The sequence below is a fragment of the Panthera onca genome, chromosome B1, assembly GCF_046562875.1.
Source record: "Panthera onca isolate mPanOnc1 chromosome B1, mPanOnc1 haplotype 2, whole genome shotgun sequence".
Lineage (NCBI taxonomy): Eukaryota > Metazoa > Chordata > Mammalia > Carnivora > Felidae > Panthera > Panthera onca.
In genome coordinates, this window is record NC_138342.1 from 85864292 (window position 1) to 85884681 (window position 20390).

The 20390-nt window shown below is 37.1% G+C and overlaps 1 long non-coding RNA gene across 7 annotated transcripts in view; it reads right to left on the minus strand.

Moving 5' to 3' along the window:
* LOC132692252 (uncharacterized) overlaps positions 1-20390 on the minus strand; it is a 43921-nt gene that overhangs the window by 22883 nt on the left and 648 nt on the right. For 6 of the 7 annotated variants that reach the window (XR_013555189.2, XR_013555188.2, XR_013555191.2 and 3 more), the window contains exon 2: positions 1952-2146. This is a non-coding gene — a long non-coding RNA (uncharacterized LOC132692252). Of the gene's footprint in view, positions 1-1951; positions 2150-20390 lie in introns of all 7 variants that reach the window. The other variant, XR_009616252.3, reaches the window with a different exon arrangement.

A 20390-nucleotide genomic window follows, 5' to 3' on the forward strand; every position in this document is an offset into this window, starting at 1 on the left:
GTTTATTTTTGAGAGAGAGAAAGAGGGAGTGAGAGACAGAGAAGAGCATGAGGGCAGATAGAGGGAGAGAGAGAATCCGAAGCAGGCTCCACGCTGTCAGCACAGAGCCTGATGGCTCAAACCCACAAACCATGAGATCATGACCTGAGCTGAAATCAGATGCTTAACCAATTGAGCTATCCAGGTGCCCTATTCACCATCCATTCTTGGTTTCTCTCACTTTTTGTTTGTACCTCGCCTGGATGGGATTCTTACCGGGTGGGGTACTCCCAACAGTCATTCTTGTAAGATGAGTCCTAGCAGAGGTCCTTTTTGGGTTACCCTAGTTTTTTACTGGACTATTGGCTAAGAGAATACAAACAAGCTTCTCAGAGAATACTGTTACAGTCCATATACAGTCATATTTATTCTGCTGTATAGCAGCAATGCAATTTCCCCCTGTTAAAAGGGATCCCTCACCCTGCCAGTAGAGTGATTTCCTTCTCTCTTGTTGGTTAGTGACAGAAAAAGCCCAAACCTGCCAGTGAACAGTGTCCACTTCTAATTCGTTGAAGTATTAGGAAGCATTCCTCTCTTTAGTACCAAGACTACCAAAACCACTAAGTCCAAAGTTTCAGGGACCAAAAAATTCTTCAAGTGGGTTTTTAGGCATAATAGAGAACCTAACAAAAATGCATACATGTGTACCCCAAAAGACATACAAAAGAATGTTCATAGCATCAGTCTTTATAATAGCCCTAAATGGAAACATCGCCAATATCTATCAACGGTAGAATGGATAAGTAAATGGCAATATATTCATTCATTGTATAACAATGAAAATAAATGAACAACCGATCCAGGTAACAACATGGATAAACCTCACAATATTTTCTTTAACGATTTTTTTTAATGTTTATTTATTTTTGAGAGAGTGAGAGATGAGTGAGCAGGGGAGGGGCAGAGAGATGAACCTCACAATATTAAACAAAGGAAGCCAGACACAAGAGAATACAGTTATGTATTCAATATATATAAAAGTTAACCATTGGCAAACCTAATCTTTGGTGTTAGAATTTGGGAAAGTGATTACCTTTGGGAAGAAAGAAGAATAATGACTAAGAAGGGGGCATGTTAGTGTTGTAGCTATGGATGTGGGTGTTGATTACACAGTTATCTTTACTTTGTGATAAGTTGTGCTAAATAATTATATTTGTGTACTTTTCTACATGTGTGTTATGGTTCCATTAAAAAACTTTTAAAAATTCATATAATAGCCCTCCTGTGTGTGATGTGCACTTTTTCTGAATGCTTTTAAGATATTTTCTCTTAGTTTTGTCAGTTTGACAATAACACACATTGGTAATTTTCCTACCTGTGCTTCACTGAGCTTTGTGGATCTGTAATTTCATGTTTTTCACCAAATTCAGAAAACATGCTCCCAGTATTTAAAAAAAATAGACATATAGAAAATAGAGGGACCAAGCTCATCTCCACTATACATACCTTCTGGGAAAGATGGCACTACATATTGGTTACTGCATTTAAGCATAATACTTTATTCTGAAGTCCGCATCCTAAATTTGGAGGTTATTGTCTCCTGGTTGGCTCCATAAACTGAACAACTTTTCTAATTTGTTCTAAGTTCTTGTCCAGCCTGTCAACTCATAAGCCACTCACAATGAACCACTCTATACCCTTACCTCAGGCCACGTCTCCTAAAGTTCTCAAGGAAAGGATTTCCCTGTACTGTTGTGATTCAGGGCCACTATTGAGCGATGGTGTTGTATAGTGACCACTCACACCCAGCTATTGCCAGCTCGTTGCAGACCCTTTTGTGAATTAACGAGACCTAAACTTTTTTCTTTCATTAATTGGTCAGAGGGAACCTCCTTTGAAGCCAGTGTATATGGATTGAGGGAGAAGTGCTGAAGGAATAGGGGCAGATACTAATAACAGTAGTCTGAGTCACCTGCTTATTCAGTTTAGTTGTGGCCATGTACCCAGTTTTGTAGGGAGTGAACTGCTGTTATGCCCATCCAGTTGTATGATTGGTGAATCAGATAACACCAGTTCATGACGAGTAGTAGTTCGATCATTCACATAGTCACTTATGTCCCATGGTCAGGAGTTCCATCTCTATCAGGTACCAGCAGCAAACCAGGAGCTGCTTTTCAAAGAAACAAAACAAAACATTGGTTGAGGAAGATAGATCTTTACTCAAAAACCAAGGAATCTTGTAATTCTCCTATTGGCACTTACCCTCAGAGGCTTCATATAACATCTCTACCACATGAACTTCCAATACCATTGTATCTGCCTAACCATAAGGCCCAACTGGCAAGACGGTTTGCTCTGGGCCCCACTCAAAATTACAGTTACCCATAAAACAGGTTAGGTTACCCAAAAGTACTATTTTGTTGTCTCCAGAACCTAAAAAGGCCTGCCACACATTTTGCCTTTTTCTTTACTGTGGTGGTAAAAAACACAACAGACTGTCACTCACTTGAATGGATAACCTAACAGGTCTCTGGCCATTGAATCCCATGTGGCAGGTCCCTGAAGTTTTACAGGGTTTTTCTTGCACCTTCTGCTAAGCATATGTCTTACGAAAGCATGTAGAGTGTTTACTACTTCCTGCTCTTTGGGCTCATTTAACGTTCATTTCTATAATAGACCAGTGTGATATTCTATCGCATAGCAAGATGATCAAGGTCCCTTCAGCACAGAATAGAAAGGTGGCACAGTGCTGAGACAAGACAGTAAGGGCTTACTGTTGTCTCTGTCAGTTAAACACAATCTACTTCTGATTTCCCTCAATAACTGGAATGGGAAGTGAGGGGGCACTTCCAGAGCAATACCTATATATCATATCAAAGTCTCTATTCATTTCCTCCAATGAAAATACCACACCTATAACAGCAACTACAATTGGCATCTTTGCCTGATAAAATCTTGCAGTAATCCAGTCATTCTTTACTACCCATCTGGTTTTTATACTGTCATTCCCTATGACCCATCTGGTGACCACAAAGGGAAGTTAAGTGGGAATGTGGTATGAATCACTATGCCAGCATGGTGGCACTAATTTCTACAAGTTCCCCAGGGATGCAGTACTGCTTTGGTGAGAGACAAGCAGTTATGAACTTCTACATAGCCCTTCCTACCATAATAGCATTCACTCCATTGGACAGGAAACCAAAATGAAGACTGCTTCAGTTATTAAAATATGTCTATTCTTACTACACATTAAGACTGGAGAAATAACCCCAATATGGGTCTCTCTGGACTCACTGTTAACCCAGATGCAGGCCAAGACTCCATCTGTCACTTAAGTTTCCTAGGCCTCCTATTTTAACCAGTTGTCCAGGATTAGGTTCTGGGTCTCTAGGTATTAATATAAGTTAAGAGACAGTATCTAATAAGCCTCAGGAGGTCTGGTATTTTCCTTTCTCCATGAAATGGCCACTAGAGAAGAATTAGGGCAGTGATCCCGGAATTTGCTCACCAGGGGAGCTTCAAAAAATATCAATGCCTGGGTCTCACTCTCTGAAATTATGGTTTAATTGGCCTGGATGTTCTTGAGAATTCTACGGTGGTCTAAAGTACAGACAGGTTTGGGAAGCATGGGATTAGGGGAAGGTTCATGGTTATACACCTGTGGCAGCATTGCAGGGTTTTTCTTCAAAGGGACCCAATCTTTCTCCATCATCAAAGAGTTCCAGGTCTGTGAACTGGATGAGATGCTTCAAATTTCATTATGACAACACAAGTTAGTTTAGAATTTTCCCACCTATATATGTCAAGCAGCAAATTAGTAGGCTACTTAATCTATTAATCTGCTTCCTTTCTTGTTGTCCTTTAACCATTACCACCTTTCCCTGAAAGTCAAAACACTCTGAATAACTTTCTCTTCTTTGGATTATTATGGTAATTGTGCCCACCATGTCTCTGATGGTTATATGCCATCACGTGGCCTCTACCAATTTGAGATTATCTTATTCTGAGATCAGGAAACTCAGTTCTACCACAGCATTTATCACCATCAATCTGACAGAGGGCAGCCACTTCAGAGCTCTTTAGGGATGCTTATACTTCTATCACTAATGCATCCTTAATGACTTGGTAAAAATGGAGAATGTCTAAGGAGCCCTTGTTTTCTCTTCTCTACAGTATGCCAGAGTATTTCTGGGATTCTGAAATTATTACTTCAAATTTCATTTGTAGGTCATTTATTATTTGTAGACTGTTATTGAGCTCATGCCTCATCCTAGCAAACTATTAATGCCAATATATGAGATGTTGATTCTCAGGTGAGTGCACCCATGCCAATAAATTTGCCATGATAAAACCTTGTATTGATTCCCCCTTGGTGTAACATCCTTAGAACCCACTTCTATATATACTCCTCAGGTTTCTGCTGATCAAAATGGTAAGGTCTTTAACTCCTGTGTAGGTTATCTCATGCCAGAGCAGGCCACATACTTCTCTGATTAGGTGATCTTGAGATTTATCTAGGGATACTGTGAGGTGATGAAGGTACGTTCTGAGAACAGATACCAGCCTATGAGAGAGCTGTTCCCAGTGCAGTCACCGAAAGCCTCTATGCAGAGGAGGCTAGTTTCCCCAGAGAGCCAAGGAAGTTTGGGGGATATGCAGGTTCAGCATTCTCATCTTCATTCTTGTCTGCTCAAAAGTCTCCATTCTGTCTTAGGGCCCCACATCTTTCTCACCAATGCTCTACCCTTAGACTAAGAAAACTGGAAGAACTGAGTATTTTATTGGTACTACAAATCTACCTTTTCTGCCCACTGCTTATAGGAGATGAAGGACTCCTTCAAAGCTGTGGTGGAGGAGTTCTGACACTCTCTATGCATTCTCAGCTACACAGTCATAGTTTTTACATTTTTCTTTTTCCTGTCTACATTCTGTTGAGGTTCATAAGAGAGGCCTGGTGGATCCACAATCTTAAATCACTATGGTTACCACAGTGATACATTCTCACCTTCACTCCATCCCATGCTATTAATAGTAAGTATAACAGTACCTTAAGCCATCGATCACTTGTGGTCCCTTTGTCTATAGCTATGAAGTTATCCCTGTGATTGATTTTACATGTGTGTGTGTATTTAATTCAACCTCAAAGGGTCCATCTCCTGTAACAGCTCTGGTACTAATTACTCTTTCAGTCAGGGTTATAAAAAAAATTGAAGGCACATGTGAAATAATTTAAGAATGAAAAAGATTGGTGAAAATAAATTACACTAAAATCAGGAACTTTGTTTTTTCAAAAGATGCTACTGAGAAAATGAAAAGACAAACCATACTATGAGAAAGGATATTTGGTTATATATGTGTGTTCAAGAACTCATATCCAGGATAAAGAAGTCCTAAAAATCAGTCAGAAAATGACTGACAACCCAACAGAAATATGGGCAAGTGACTTGAACAAGCACTTCAAACCAGAGGATCTCTAAATGGCAAATAACATAAAATGGTGCTCAGTCTCAATAATCACCAGTAACATGCAAATTAAAGCTAAAATGAAATGCCACTACACACCCATCAGAATGGCTAACGTTAAAAACAGTGATGATACCAAGTGTTGCTGAGGGTGTGGAGACTGTGAAACTTTCATATACTTTTGGTGGGGATATAAATAACATAAACTTTGGAAAACTGTCATTCTTTATACAGTGTGAACATACCTCGAGACCAAGGAATTTTAATCCTAAGTATTCTCTCAAAAGAAGTCTTCCCATTCACACCGAGAGACACATAAGAGAATGTTTATGGCATCATTATTGGTTAATAGCCCCAGGGGAGAAAAACCCAAGTATCAACAACAGGATGGATAAATACATTTGGTGTAGTCATACAATGGAATATAGCAATGAATGTGAACTTTTACAAACAATACAGAACAATCTCATATACATATGAAATGCACACTTAATATCATTTATGTAAGGTTGAAAGTGAGGCAAAATTGGTCTATGGTTAGAAACTGGAAGAATGATGACATTGGGGAGAAAGGCAGGATAGTTATTGAGAGGTTGCATACTATGTAAACAGTAATACTCTATTTTCTGAGTGGTGGATACAGTGATATTTTTACTTTATGATAGATACTTCATTTATTTCCGTAGTATTCTATATTTTGATTTTTTAAAAGGTGGGCCTAAAAAGACTGGAACTATTTGTTTATGCCTCCATGCCCCTCTCCATTAATTCAAATACTTCTTCCTTCAAGGTCCAGTTCAGATTCCGTATCTTACATGAAGTCCAACCACTCCAGATAGAGGCAATTTATCTTTCTATATGGTTTTTATTACATCCCCAGAGAGGCACTATAACAATAGAAATAGTATGGGCAAAGGGGTTTGGGCTTCAATCTGTAAGGCAAATAAAAGTAGGATAGTGACATGGTCATATTTGTATCTGCATACCATAAACGTGTTTAACCAACTTTACTTATACAGATTTCTTTGAATATGTGGGCAAATATAAAACTTTATATATACCTGTAAGTATGTAATATGCTACACTGTTATAATATTTGTTCCCAATGAATAATTCTTCTTTGGTTTATGCCTTTTTGCAATATGCCTTTGGAGGAATAGATAATTTGGGGGGGGGGGGGGAGGAAGTCTCTTTCTCTTGTTACCTAGCTCACCAATTAATCTAGTCTCTCAATGTCCTTTCTTCTTCCTTCAGTATTAGAATGCCCAAGTTTTAGCTTTGTACATTGCCACATAGTTAAGGACTATATTTCCTAGCCTCCCTTGAAAGTGTGGCCATATGACTATATTTTGGCCCATGACTTATAAGTGGAAATGACGGCTGCAACTCCTATGGCATTCCCTTAAGAAAAGGTAGCTAGAACAAAGGTATTTGTCATTTAAAATATTTTAACACAGATTGCCAGAGTGCTTTGTAAATAGGTTGAAAAGTTCACGTGTATACCAGCAATGTAAAACAATACCCTTTTACTTGGATCCTCACTAGCAAGAGGGAATTTAAAATTTTGCCCACTCTGAAAAGATGTTTCATCATACTCATAACAGGAGAAAAACATAATAAACTAATACTGATATTAAACATTTTCACTTTTCAATCTCAAATCCAAAAGTCTGATAACATATTCTAATGACAGTGCTATATGTTCTCAACTGTTCTTTATACAACACTTATGGAGGAAAATTCGGCAATATCATCAAAATTACACACACACACATATGCACAACTTGATCTAACAATCTTATTTCTGTAAATTTATACCACAGATATCTTGAACATGTGAGACAAAACTATGAACAGGATTTTTCATTACTACATTGTTTTTAAGAGCAAAAGACTGAAAACAATGCAAATATCCATCACAGAAGTTTGCAAAATAAATTCTGGCATTTTTTTTTTTTTTTTTTGAGAGAGAGACAAAGAGAGTGTGAGTGGGGGAGAGTAGGAGAGGGGCAAAAGAGAGAGGGAGAGGGAGGGGAAGAGAGGGAGAGAGAGAGAGACACACACACACACACAGAATCCTAAGCAGGCTCCATGCTCAGCATGGAGCTCAACCTGGGGCTCCATCCCATGTCCCTGGGATCATGACCTGAACTGAAATCAAGGGTTGGATGCTCAACTGACTGAACCACCCAGCTGCCCCAATTCTGGCATTCTTGTAGTACAAATACTACGTGGCTGTTAAAGAATGAGTAATCTTATTATGCAGCTGATTAAATACCTCTAAGATGTATTGCAACCAAAAAAGTGAGATGTGGAACATAGTGTACATTATGATAAATTGTTTTTTAAAAAGGAGAATATAAATTTGTATAAGAAAGCTCTGGGAATTACTTCAAATCTATTAGAATGGCTGTTATCAAAAAGACAAGAAGTAACAAATGTTGGTGAGGATGTGGAGAAAAGAGAATTTTTGTGCACTGTTCGTGGAATTATGTATTGGAATAGCCACTATGGCAAACAGTGTGGAAGTTCCTCAAAAACTTAAAACTAGAACTACCATATGACTTGGCAATTCCACATCTGGGTATTTATTCAAAGACAATGAGAATGCTCCAAAGGATATATGCACACCCATGTTCATTGAACATGGGTGGCTATTTACAATAGCCAAGATATGGAAACAACCTAAATATACATTGAAAGATGAATGGATAAAGAAAATGTAGTAGATATGGAGTAAGTCATGGAAATAAAAGCCACAGCATAAAGAATATAATCAATGATATTGTAAGTGTTGTATGGTGACAGATAGTAGCTACACTTGTGATGAGCATAGCATAATGTACAAATTGGTCAAATTAGTATGTTGTACATATGAACTAATATAACATTGTGTGTCAACTACACTCAAAAAAAAAAAAAAAGAAAAATTCATGATCGAAGTTTAGAGGGAAAAAAAAGAAAAATGTCATATATATTTAGAATGGAATATCATTCAACCATAAAAAATAATGAAATCTTGCCATTTGCAACAACATAGACCATGTGGGCATAATGCTAAGTGAAATAAGTCAGATTGAGAAAGACAAATACCACATGATCTCACTTGTATGTGGAATATAAAAACAACCAACCAACCAGCCAAGCTCAGAGATAGAGAACGGACTGGTGGTTGCCAGGGGTGGGGTGGGCAAAATGGGTGAAGGGGGTCAAGAGGTACAAACTTCCAGTAATAAATAAGTCATGAGGATGGAATGTACAGAAGGTAACTATAATTAATAATACTGTTTTGCATATTTGAAAGTTGCTGAGTAAATCTTAAAAAGTCCTCACCATAAGAAAAAAAATTCTGTAAGTGTATGGTAACTAGACTTATTGTGATGATCATTTCACAATATTTACAAATATCAAATCATGCTGTACACCTGTACATATAAAGTTTTATGTCAATTATACCTCAATTGAAAAAAAAGAATACCATGACAAGAAAGACTGCAAAAGAAAGGGAAAAGAAAAAGAAAAAATAAGCTCTAGGAAGATACATGAGAAAATTGTAAAAGTAGTTGTGAGATGGATGGATAGATAGCTGTGGCATGAGAAATGGTGGAGGGGATATACATGTGGGAAATTTCAAAACATAAGTCTATTTATACACACGTGCACACACACACCATTTGAATGAATTACCTACTCAAAAAGAAAAGAAGTTTCCATATGGTGAATTCCCTAGTTTCCTTTACGTGATTTTTGTCAAGTCCATTTACCCATCTGATTCTTTCTTCTACTGCAAATCAGGGGTAAGATACACTTCATAGTACTTTGTGAGCACTTATATGTGTGCATAGCTCAGTGCTGGTTACATAATCAGCATTTAATGTTAGTTGAATTAAAACAATAGTTTGATAGTCTGTTAGGCCTAACTGGCATCTCATTATTATTTTACTTTGCATGCTCCTGATTTCTCCTGATTTTGAGCATCTTTTCACATTTGGAGTTACTCTTTGCTGAGTTCATATTCTTTGCTACCCAATTTTCTGTTGAACTACATGTTCCCTTAATGTGAATTTCTAAGAGGGCTTTGTGTATTACAGATGTTAAACCTCCTTATGAATATTTTTCAAAATTTATTGCACATCTATTAACCTTAATTATAACTTTTCTATGCAGGCTACTTTTTAATAATGACAAGTGTCTATCTTTTTTGAGAAGAATGTGTATTCTGCTCTTTTGGGGTGAAGTATTCTATAAATGTCAATTAGATCTAATTGACCGATGGTAATACACAGTTCAACTGTATCCTCACTGATTTTCTGCCTGCTAGATCTATCAATTACCATAAGAGGGGTGTTGAAATCTCCAACCATAATAGTGATTTGTCTATTTCTCTTTGTAGTTCTGTCTACTTTTGCCTTAGCTATTTTAATGCTTTGTTGTGAGATATGCACATTAAAGTTTATATCTTTTTGAAGAATGGACACCTTTATCATTATGTAATGCTCCTCTCTATCCCTGATAATTTTCCTTGTTCTAAAGTCTGTTTTCCCTGAACATAGCAACTATAGCTTTCTTTTGATTAGTATGAGATTGGTGGGTCTTTCTCCATTCTTTTGCTTTTAACCCGTATCTTTATATGTAAAGTAGATTTCTTACATGATTCCTGAGAAAATGGGGCACTACTAATGGCTGTGGGCTTCCTCCCTCCAAACAAACCCTAGGTAACTACAGAAATAAGGGAGCAAGGGCTTGAGGAATAAGATAAAAAAACTGAGAAAACCCTGGTAAGGGTCAGGAGTAAGTTTTTAAGTATTGTTCCTGGCACTTCCCTTCACTGCTTTGGGACAATCAGTCCAGACAACTGACTGCTACAGATATCATTAGCAACAACTTCCCAGTATAGAATAATACAAAGGGTCTGTTGAAGCGAGTTGCTGATGAAAAAAAGTGTGGGCTGAACAGATACTCTAGAAAATTGAGACATTCACTCTCCAACTCCTTCTCCAAACCTCTAGGGTTTTGATGGATGACAAGAGCCTTCTGATAGATTATGAGTTTCAAGTTAAATCCTCACCAGAGGAGTTTTCAGAGCAAACAGTAGCAACAGAGATAGAACACTATAGCTCCTCTGTGGTGCCTGGAGCTCTCTGCTCTCTAATCCTTAAACTTGTGCGAAGGGATAAAAATTAGGGTCTGCCCTTTTGCTCTTCCTCAATATCCATTATCAGAAAGGGTAGGAAAGAACAGAAGCTTGTGAACCAAGTATCTAGACTCCTAGGAATATGATCACTATGTAACACAACAAGTTACACAACATATACCAACTGAAGCAGAATTATAGGAATAAATGTAGACATTTAATTTAAAAATTTTTAAAGAATTAAACAATTAGTCATTCAACAAAAAGTTTACTGAGCACCTACTAGTGTCAGGCACCGAGGATCCATCATGAACAAGATAGACAAAAATCTTTATTCTTGTACATTTTATTTTCTAGTGGTGGGAAATGGCATGAGGGACAGAGACAAAAGCATACAAACAACTTATTATCTAACTAAGGAATAAGCCATTTTAGAAGGTAATATTTGCTATAAAAATAAGGCTGATTGGGATTGTGAAAAGGGTCACAATTTCAAAATGAAACTAAACCTAAAATAGGAGTGAAGAGGATGTTGAGTGGGAGGTCAGTAATGTTTGAAGAAACAAGAAATCATAAAAAAGCCGTATGAGAATATTAGGTATGGAAACAAAAGAGTTTAAAGAACATCATAAATTAAAATTAAATTAAATTAAAAAAAGGAACATCATAGATGGGTAAACAGGGTTGATCAGATTTTAAGTTGCTTTTGAGGTACAGAATTTTAATATTTTTATGTAGTTAAAACCTCTAGATTTTTTACCCTTGTGGTTTCCTGTGTTTTCATGTTTGAAACACCTTCATCCAGAGATTTTTTTTAGCTTTATAATTGCAATATTTTAAATTATAAAATAGTATTTGTATATGGTAAGAAATTCAAACAAAATAGAAGGAAAGTAGAAAGTAAAAGACCTCATTAACTCTCCTCCATTATCCTTTCCATAGAGGTAATCATTTTTCTATGTATCTTTTCAGAAATTCTTTCTCTATGTATAATCAAATATGTATACATACATGGTTTAAAAAATTTATAGCAGCTTGCTTTTTCATTTCCCAATATGGATTGACTCCAGAGACTGAGGTTTTAAATGACAGTAGAATTTCATTTAGGAGGCATGATTACAGAGATAATAAAACGATCACTGGGTGGTCAGTGGTTGGGGGACAGTAGGGATGAACAGGTGGAGAAACACAGGGCATTTTTAGGGCAGTGAAACTATTCTGTATACTATAATGCTGGATACATGACATTATGCATTTGTCAAAACCTACAGAACTGTATAAAACAGAGTGAACCTTAATGCAAACTATGGACTTTAGTTAATATTAATGTATCAATATTGGTTTATCAATGGTAACAAATAAATATACCACACTAATACAAGATGTTAACAATAGGAGAAACTGAGTGTGTGTGTGTGAGATGTGGGAATTCTGTATCTTCTGTCCAGTTTTTCTGTAAACTTAGAACTGCTCCAAAAACAATCTATTAAAAAAACCTCATTTAGAAAAACTATTTTGTAAACTATTTTTGTAAAGCTTTGTATAGGGTACTTTAGAGATGGAGGCTAGAGGTCAAATATCAGGCAGGTTGTTGCTATGGTCCAAGCTTAAAATGATTAGTACTAAGGTAGCAAATGAAATTAGTTTGAAAAGATTTGCTAATATTTAAGAAAACTGCATCTGAGAAGTCTTTTTTTTTTAAAGTAATTTTTTGAGAAAGTGTGTGCACATGCATGAGTGGGGGAGGGGCAGAGGGTGAGCGAGCGAGCGAGTAAGAGAATCTTAAGCAGGCTCCACACCCAGTGTGGAGCTCAACGTGGGGCTTGATCTCATGACCATGAGATCATAGCCTGAGCCTAAATTAAGCATTGGATGCTTAACCAACTGAGCCACCCATGTGCCCCTGCATTCTTAGAAATTTTAAGTAGAATTTAAAGTTTGTGATTTAAAGAGGTAATCTGTCAAAAATATTATGTTAATCAGGAACAGCAAAAAAACCCCACCAATATAGGCAAGAATTATGAGAACAAAAAAATATGGCTGAAAAGATGTGAATAGCCATGACTGACATGTTGACTATTTTTTACCTTAACACGACATGGAGGAATAAGGAAGTTATTCATCCATTACACTTGGTGTTACTCATGTTCTTAAATTGTTCATTTCCATATTTTTATAACTTACCTTTAATTTCTTTAACAAATCAGTCATTAACAAGACATTATTGGATGCTTTCAATCTAAATAGCACTATTTCATACAAAATGCAGCTATCAAATTTATTCTATGCACAACACAAAGCATTAGATTCCTGCTTTCTTTAATGCCTAATTCATCACACTTGGGAGTAGGCCAGTTCCATAAATTTCTGAGTTAAATAAGAATCTGTTCTAATATTTTGAATGATTACATATGAAGATTATAGTAAGTATGGCATTTCTAAGGCAAAAATGTAGCTTCCAAAAAAGAAAAGGAAATTTCAAAGATCTACAGAAGCTTTTTGTTATGTATGTATGCACGTATCTATGTACGTATTTACTTCTTAACTGTAATATTTTTCTAGTCAATGACTGCAAAAGTGGCATCTCAATATAGATGGTCCCTTGTGATGGTTTGACTCATGATTTTTCAACTGCATGATGGTGAGAAAGCAATATGCATTCAGTAGAAACTGTACTTCAAATTTTGAATTAGGGTTTTCTTTTGGGCTAGTGATATACAGTATGATACTCTCTAGTGATCCTGGGCAGTGGCAGCAGTCACAGCTCCCAGCCAGCCATGAAATCACCAGCATAAACAACCAATACATTTACAACCATTCCGTAACAATACAACTCTTCTGGTTTTCACTTTCAATACAGTATTCAATACATTAGGTGAGATATTATACACTAGGTTTTGTGTAAGATGATCTTGCCCAACTATAGGCTAATGTAAGTATTCTAAGCATGTTTAAGGTAGGCTAGACTAAGCTATGATGTTCGTTATATTAGCTTTATTAAAGGTGTTTTTGACTTAATATATTTTCAACTTATGATGGGTTTATTGAGGCATAACCTCATTGTAAACTGAGGAAGAACTGTATACACTCATAGAATTATGGGGTAGAGGGGCTGTTTCAAAGCTCACTCTATTCCACTACATGTCTCTAGAAATTTCCTACTAGGCAATTCTATATACTGCTTGTTTTTAGTACCAGAAGTATTACGGAAAATGATTTTAAAATAGCTTTACCATATGTTATTAATTCACCAATACCAGTTTTGTTTCTCCAATTTTGCTTTTATTTCCAGTTTGCTGCATTTCCTCTTAAAGCTGTGGGTAAGGCAAGGCAGTTAAAATATGGTTCCTCATAAAGAAAGGGGAAGTATAATGTGAGAACACCAAACACCAAAATCAAAATACTCTTTTTAGTAAATTTGTTTATCCCCTTAAAAATGTTTTAATAAATAAGTTGATAGGTTTAATAAAAGTTCTTTTTAAACATCTGCTTAGTTTCTCATGTAATGATCATTCATTCAACCCCAATCTATAGCCCAGGAGGGTAAGCCTGCAAATAACTTTCAGACATACAGGCATACCTAAGAGATATTTTGGGTTCAGCTCCAGACCACCACAATAAAGCAAGTATCTCAATAAAGTGAGTCAAATAAATTTTTTGGCTTCCCAGTGCATGTAAGTTATTTTATACTATACTGTAACCTATTAAATGTACAACAGCATTATGTCTAAAAAACCCAATGTACAAACCTTAATTAAAATCCTTTATTACTTGGGAATGCAAGCTGGTGCAGCCACTCTGGAAAGCAGTATGGAGGTTCCTCAAAAAACTAAAAATAGAATTACCCTACGACCCAGCAATTGCACTACTAGGCATTTATCCAAGGGATATAGGTGTGCTGTTTCGAAGGGACACATGCACCCCCATGTTTATAGCAGCACTATCAACAATAGCCAAAGTATGGAAAGAGCCCAAATGTCCACTGATGGATGAATGGATAAAGCAAATGTGGCATATATATACAATGCAGTATTACTCGGCAATCAAAAAGAATGAAATCTTGCCATTTGCAACTACGTGGATGGAACTAGACGGTATTATGCTAAGTGAAATTAGTCAGAGAAAGACAAAAATCATATGACTTCACTCATATGAGGACTTTAAGATACGAAACAGATGAGCATAAGGGAAGGGAAACAAAAATAATAAAAATAGGGAGGGGGCCAAAACAGAAGAGACTCACAAATACCGAGAACAAACTGAGAGTTACGGGAGGGGTTGTGGGAGAAGGGATGGGCTAAATGGGTAAGGGACACTAAAGAATTTACTCCTGAAATCACTGTTGCACTATATGCTAACTAATTTGGATGTAAATTTAAAAAAATAAAAAATAAAACAAGTTAAAATAAAAAAAATCCTTTATTACTAAAAATGCTAACCATCATTTGAGCTTTCAGTGAGTCACAGATCACCAAAACAAATAATGAAAAAGTGTGAAATATTGTGAGAATTACCAAAGTGTGACACAAAGACACAAAGAGAGCAAAAGCTGTTGGAAAATGGTGCCAACAGACTTGCTCTGCACAGGGTTGCCACAAACCTTCAGTTTGTAAAAAATGCATTATCTGCGAAGCACAATAAACAAAGCTATGCCTGTGTTAGGTGTTCCATTAATTTCATCTTACTGTTTCAATTCATCAGTCCGCAACTCCTTTACCTCTTTTTTAGTATGGGTTTCATATTTCCTTAATCACATGCCCTACTTTTTCTTGGTTTAATCCTAACTTAGGTTGTACACATTCTCCATTAGCTTCTTAAGATGTACAAAATGTGTATTTTCTGAGACCTTTTAGGTTTGAAAATAACTTTATTCTAGCCCCATAATTAAGTTACAGGTTGGCTTATTCAGAATTCTAAATTACAATTAATTTTTCATCAGAATTTTCAAGCACTGCTCTATTATCCTTTTGTTTGCAGAGTTGCTACTCAGAAGTGCAGCACATTAACCTTTGTGTACATCACATGAAACCTGTTTTTTTTCTCTCCATAAACTTGTACAATCTACTCTTTGTTTCTGAAGAAGTCCAGAAATCTGTGTGGGGTCCCCTTAAGCATTTTATATTTACAGCAATCTTAATAAGATACCCAAGAGCCACATGTGATTAGCACTGACACACTGCACTATCAAACTGACCATGCAGCCCTACAGCAACCACTGTGAAAAACAAAACAAAATACAGCTATAATAAAAAGATGTGCTAATAGTGATATAAATAATTATGACAATGATAAAAGATAACACAACTGTGCATGTATATGTGCCAGGTGAGTTTAGTTGCTTTATATGTTTTAATCCACTAAATTTCTACATACAGTACAACCTTAAGAGGTAGGTTCTATCTATCTATCTATCTATCTATCTATCTATCTATCTATCTAGGTTCTATCTATCCATCCATCCATCCATCCATCTATATTTCTTAAACTAGCTTAAAGAAATTTTTTTTAATGTTTACTTATTTTTGAGAAAGAGACACAGAGACAAGAGTGTGAGCAGGGGAGGGGCAGAGAGAAAGAGAGACAGAATCTGAAGCAGGCTCCAGGCTCTGAGCGGTCAGCACAGAGACCGACGTGGGGCTCGAACTCACGAACCACGAGATCATGACCTGAGCCAAAGTCGGACACTTAATTGACTGGGCCGCCCAGGCACCCCAATACTATCTACATTTTGAAAGGTTACATAATTTACCTTGGCAGAGCCAGAATTCTAGTACAAACAGTCCAGTTCCAGAGTCAGTGGTCTTAACTGTTACGATATACTACCTTCCAGTAGTAAGGGGCAGAGGGTTTTTTTTTTTTTTGTTTGTTTTTTTAAACGTTTATTTATTTTTGAGACAATGCAAGAGACAGAGTGCAAGCAGCAGAGGGGCAGACAGAGGGAGACACAGAATCCGAAGCGGGCTACAGGCTCTGAGCTGTCGTGTTGAACTCACGAACTGTAAGATCATGACCTGGGCTGAAGTCGGACGCTTAACTGACTGAGCCACTCAGGCACCCCTAATGGCAGAGGTTTTTTTGTTGTTTGTTATATTGCTTTTATTTTTTTTTCAAGTTTATTTATTTTGAGAGAGAGAGAGGAGAGAGAGGGAAAGAGAATCTCAAGCAGGGGATTTGACGTGGGGCTTGATCTCATGAAAAGTGAGATCATAACCTGAGTGAAACCATGAGTTGGATGCTTAATGGACTGAGCCACCCAGGCACTCCTTAAATTTATTATTATTATTATTGTTATTATTATTATTATTATTATTATTTTAGAGAGGGAGAGAGAATGCAAGCAGGGAGAGAGAGTCAGAAAGAGAGAGAATCCCAAATAGGCTCCACATTCAGCACAGAGCCCGATGCAGGGCTCGATTCCACTACCCTGGGATCATGACCTGAGCCGAAATCAAGAGTGACTCTCAACTGACTGGGCCAACCCAGGGCGTGCTGTTATATTGCTTTTAAATATATTTTCTTGACAAAATAAAAAGTTGGGGAACCTACATTTTCGCAATTATAAAACTTAATAGTTGGTGAAATCTAAAGGCCTGAAGATCATCAGGTTCTGTGGCCAGTAGAGATCAAGAAAAATGAAAATCTGAGGAAATAACTGATGAAGCAAAATCTTGGAGGATGAGCTCCAGAACACAGGGTGCAGAAGACTAGGCGAGAAGGACTGACGCTAGTTATAGGAGGAATTATAGCTATCTTCAGAGGTGCTGGTGAGGAGAGCTTATCTGTTAACTAGAATTCAAGGTCATCGAAGCTCAAAATAAGTCTGGTAGTAACAATTAGAAAGCTTAATAAATAAATAATGTAAAATAGTGAAGATTTGGAGGAATGGAAAAAGTAAATAAATCCAGGAATGGACTAACAGACTAGAATAACAGAGATGGTTTCAACACTGAATATCTTTAAGTCAAAGAATAAGTTTCATAGGAGTAAGGGAGTAGAAGATGTATAAACAAATATACAAGGTTGTGGTCAGAAGGTAGTATTTCTGAATTTAAGATCTCAAAGCCAGAGTAAAGACTCATTCATTGATGATGATACTAACCATTCATTATACACACAAAACAATTATACCTAGTCATAACAACCATTAATAAATATCTTATTACAGGGGTGCATGGGTGGCTCTGTTGGTTAAGCATTTGACTCTTGGTTTTGACTCAGGTCATAATCTCATGGTTCATCATGGTTCACAACCCTACATCAGGTTCTGTGTTGGCAGTGTGGAGCCTGCTTGGGATTCTCTCTTTCCCTCTCTCTCTGCCCCTCCCCAACTTGTGTACATACACACTCTCTCTTTCTCAAAATATTTCTCAAAATAAACTTAAAATATAAATGAAACAAGATTTAAATTTTATTTTTCAAGATTTAGATGTATTTTTTAAAAAACGTTTATGTTTGAGAGAGAGAGAGCACATGCATAGGAGTTGGGGAGGGGAAGAGAGAGAGAGAGGGACACACAGAATCTGAAGCAGACTGCAGGCTCTGAGCTGTCAGCATAGAGCCCAATGTAGGGCTTGAACTCACAAACTGCAAGATCATGACCTGAGCCAAAATTGGATGCTCAACTGACTGAGCCACCCAAGTGTCCCTAAATTTATTTGGTTTTTTTAATGTTTATTTATTTATTTTGAGACAGCGAGAGAGAGCGTGCACACGTGCCAACTGGCGACAGAGAATCCCAAGCAGGTCTGAACTGTGGGGCCGGATCCCATCAACTGTGATCATGACCCGAGCCAAAATTAAGAGTCAGACATTTAACCTTCTGTGCCACCCAGGAGTCCCATAAGATTAAAATTTTTTTTTGTTTGTTTTGTTTTGTTTTGTTTTTTAAATTTTTTTTTCAACGTTTTTTATTTATTTTTGGGACAGAGAGAGACAGAGCATGAACGGGGGAGGGGCAGAGAGAGAGGGAGACACAGAATCGGAAACAGGCTCCAGGCTCCGAGCCATCAGCCCAGAGCATGACGCGGGGCTCGAACTCACAGACCGCGAGATCGTGACCTGGCCGAAGTCGGACGCTTAACCGACTGCGCCACCCAGGCGCCCCTAAAATTTTGTTTTTTAATGGTTATTTATTTTTGAGAGAGAGAAAGAGAGAGACAGAGCGTGAGAGGTAGAGGGGCAGAGAGAGAAGGAGTCACAGAATCCGAAGCAGGCTCCAGGCTCTGAGATTTCAGCACAGAGCCCGACGTGGGGCTTGAACTCACAGACTGTGAGATCATGACCTGAGCTGAAGTCAGACGCTTAACCGACTGAGCCACCCAGGTGCCCCAAGATTTAAATTTTAAGGTAAAAAGAATCTAAGAAACTATTCCCTATAATACACAGTAAGAATTTTTATTGATTCGGTTAGGAACTATCTCCTTTTATACATGAATGTAGTTCATGTAATGCATCTTCTCTAAATTTTAAGATGAAAGAAAGAAAGGAAGAAGAAAGAAAAAAGAGGAAGGAAGGAAGGAAGGAAGGAGGAAGGAAAAAGGAAGGAAGAAGAAAGGAAGATCAATGGATGAGAGACTTCTACTTACTGTATTTCTTCTACTTGGAAATAGCAAATCAGCTATCTACATCAACTGCTCAGGGAACCCAGTCACAGAAGAACTACATACTGTATAATTCCTTTTATATGAAGTTAAAGAACATTCAAAGCAAGGCAGAATAGCGGTGGTGGCAGCAGCGGCGGCGGTGGTGGTGGTACGGGGACCAACCATGGTTGGAAGGACCAAAAGAAGCTCTATTGCTTAGGTGTTGGATACATTATTCTCTCTATATTTATCTGTGCAGTGGTCACACCAAATTGTACCTTCGGCACCTCAGCATTTTACTATGCTGTATGTCTTAAATGAAGTATTTATTTTTTAATTCCTTTAAAGAAAAACTTCAGAAGCCTAAAGAATCTCACTCAACATAGCTTGTTTTGCCCTTGTCAAGACCACAAAGCCTTTAATTGAGAAAATTTAGTGGCTGTCTCCAAGCCTTTCCTCCCTTTATTTCCCTCACTCCCAACAGACTCCTACCGCAATCCTCTCCCCAAGGGTATTTCTACATATGACCAGCAGAGATTATTAAAGATAACCCCTAACAGAACAGTCCAGAAGACAAGGATGTTTGAGAATATTAAATTCAGAATAAACAAACTTCAGGGTCCTTCTTTCACTAAACCAAAAGTAAGTTCCCAAAAAGAATGGAAAGGAAATACTAATGTAAACAACCTTTCGATCATCACTTTGTATATAACGTTCTATATTGCTCTAGCTCATGAACCTGTATCTAAGCATTTTCATAGAATTTCCAATGTAATTGGATTTTGAACAAGGTAAAACAATAGGAAATTGGTTTAACTAGATCTGAATTCAACTAACTCTCATACGGTTATTTATTTTTTTTAGTGAAAACCATCACAGATATTAAAAATCAAAGAGTCTAGAGAACGAAAAGTTACTTTAAAAAATGTCTTCCTTTCCTCGCTTTAAAATGAAAATAACAAGGGAAAAAATAAAGAATAAAACGTATTTATTACAACTAGCTGTTAACATTAAGTCACACAAAACGAAATACCGGACCATGATCAGTTCGTTGGTATTATGTTAATAGTCAGGTGGAGCTCAGAACTGTAAGGAGGCACCTTATTAAGATATCACACCACATACACAACACGCAGTCACCAAGGGCATTACTAGGGATATTTCACTTTGGTAAAAATAGGAAACAAAGTCATGTCAAGGCAGGTGTTGCAAGGAAGTGAAGCGGTCTCCTT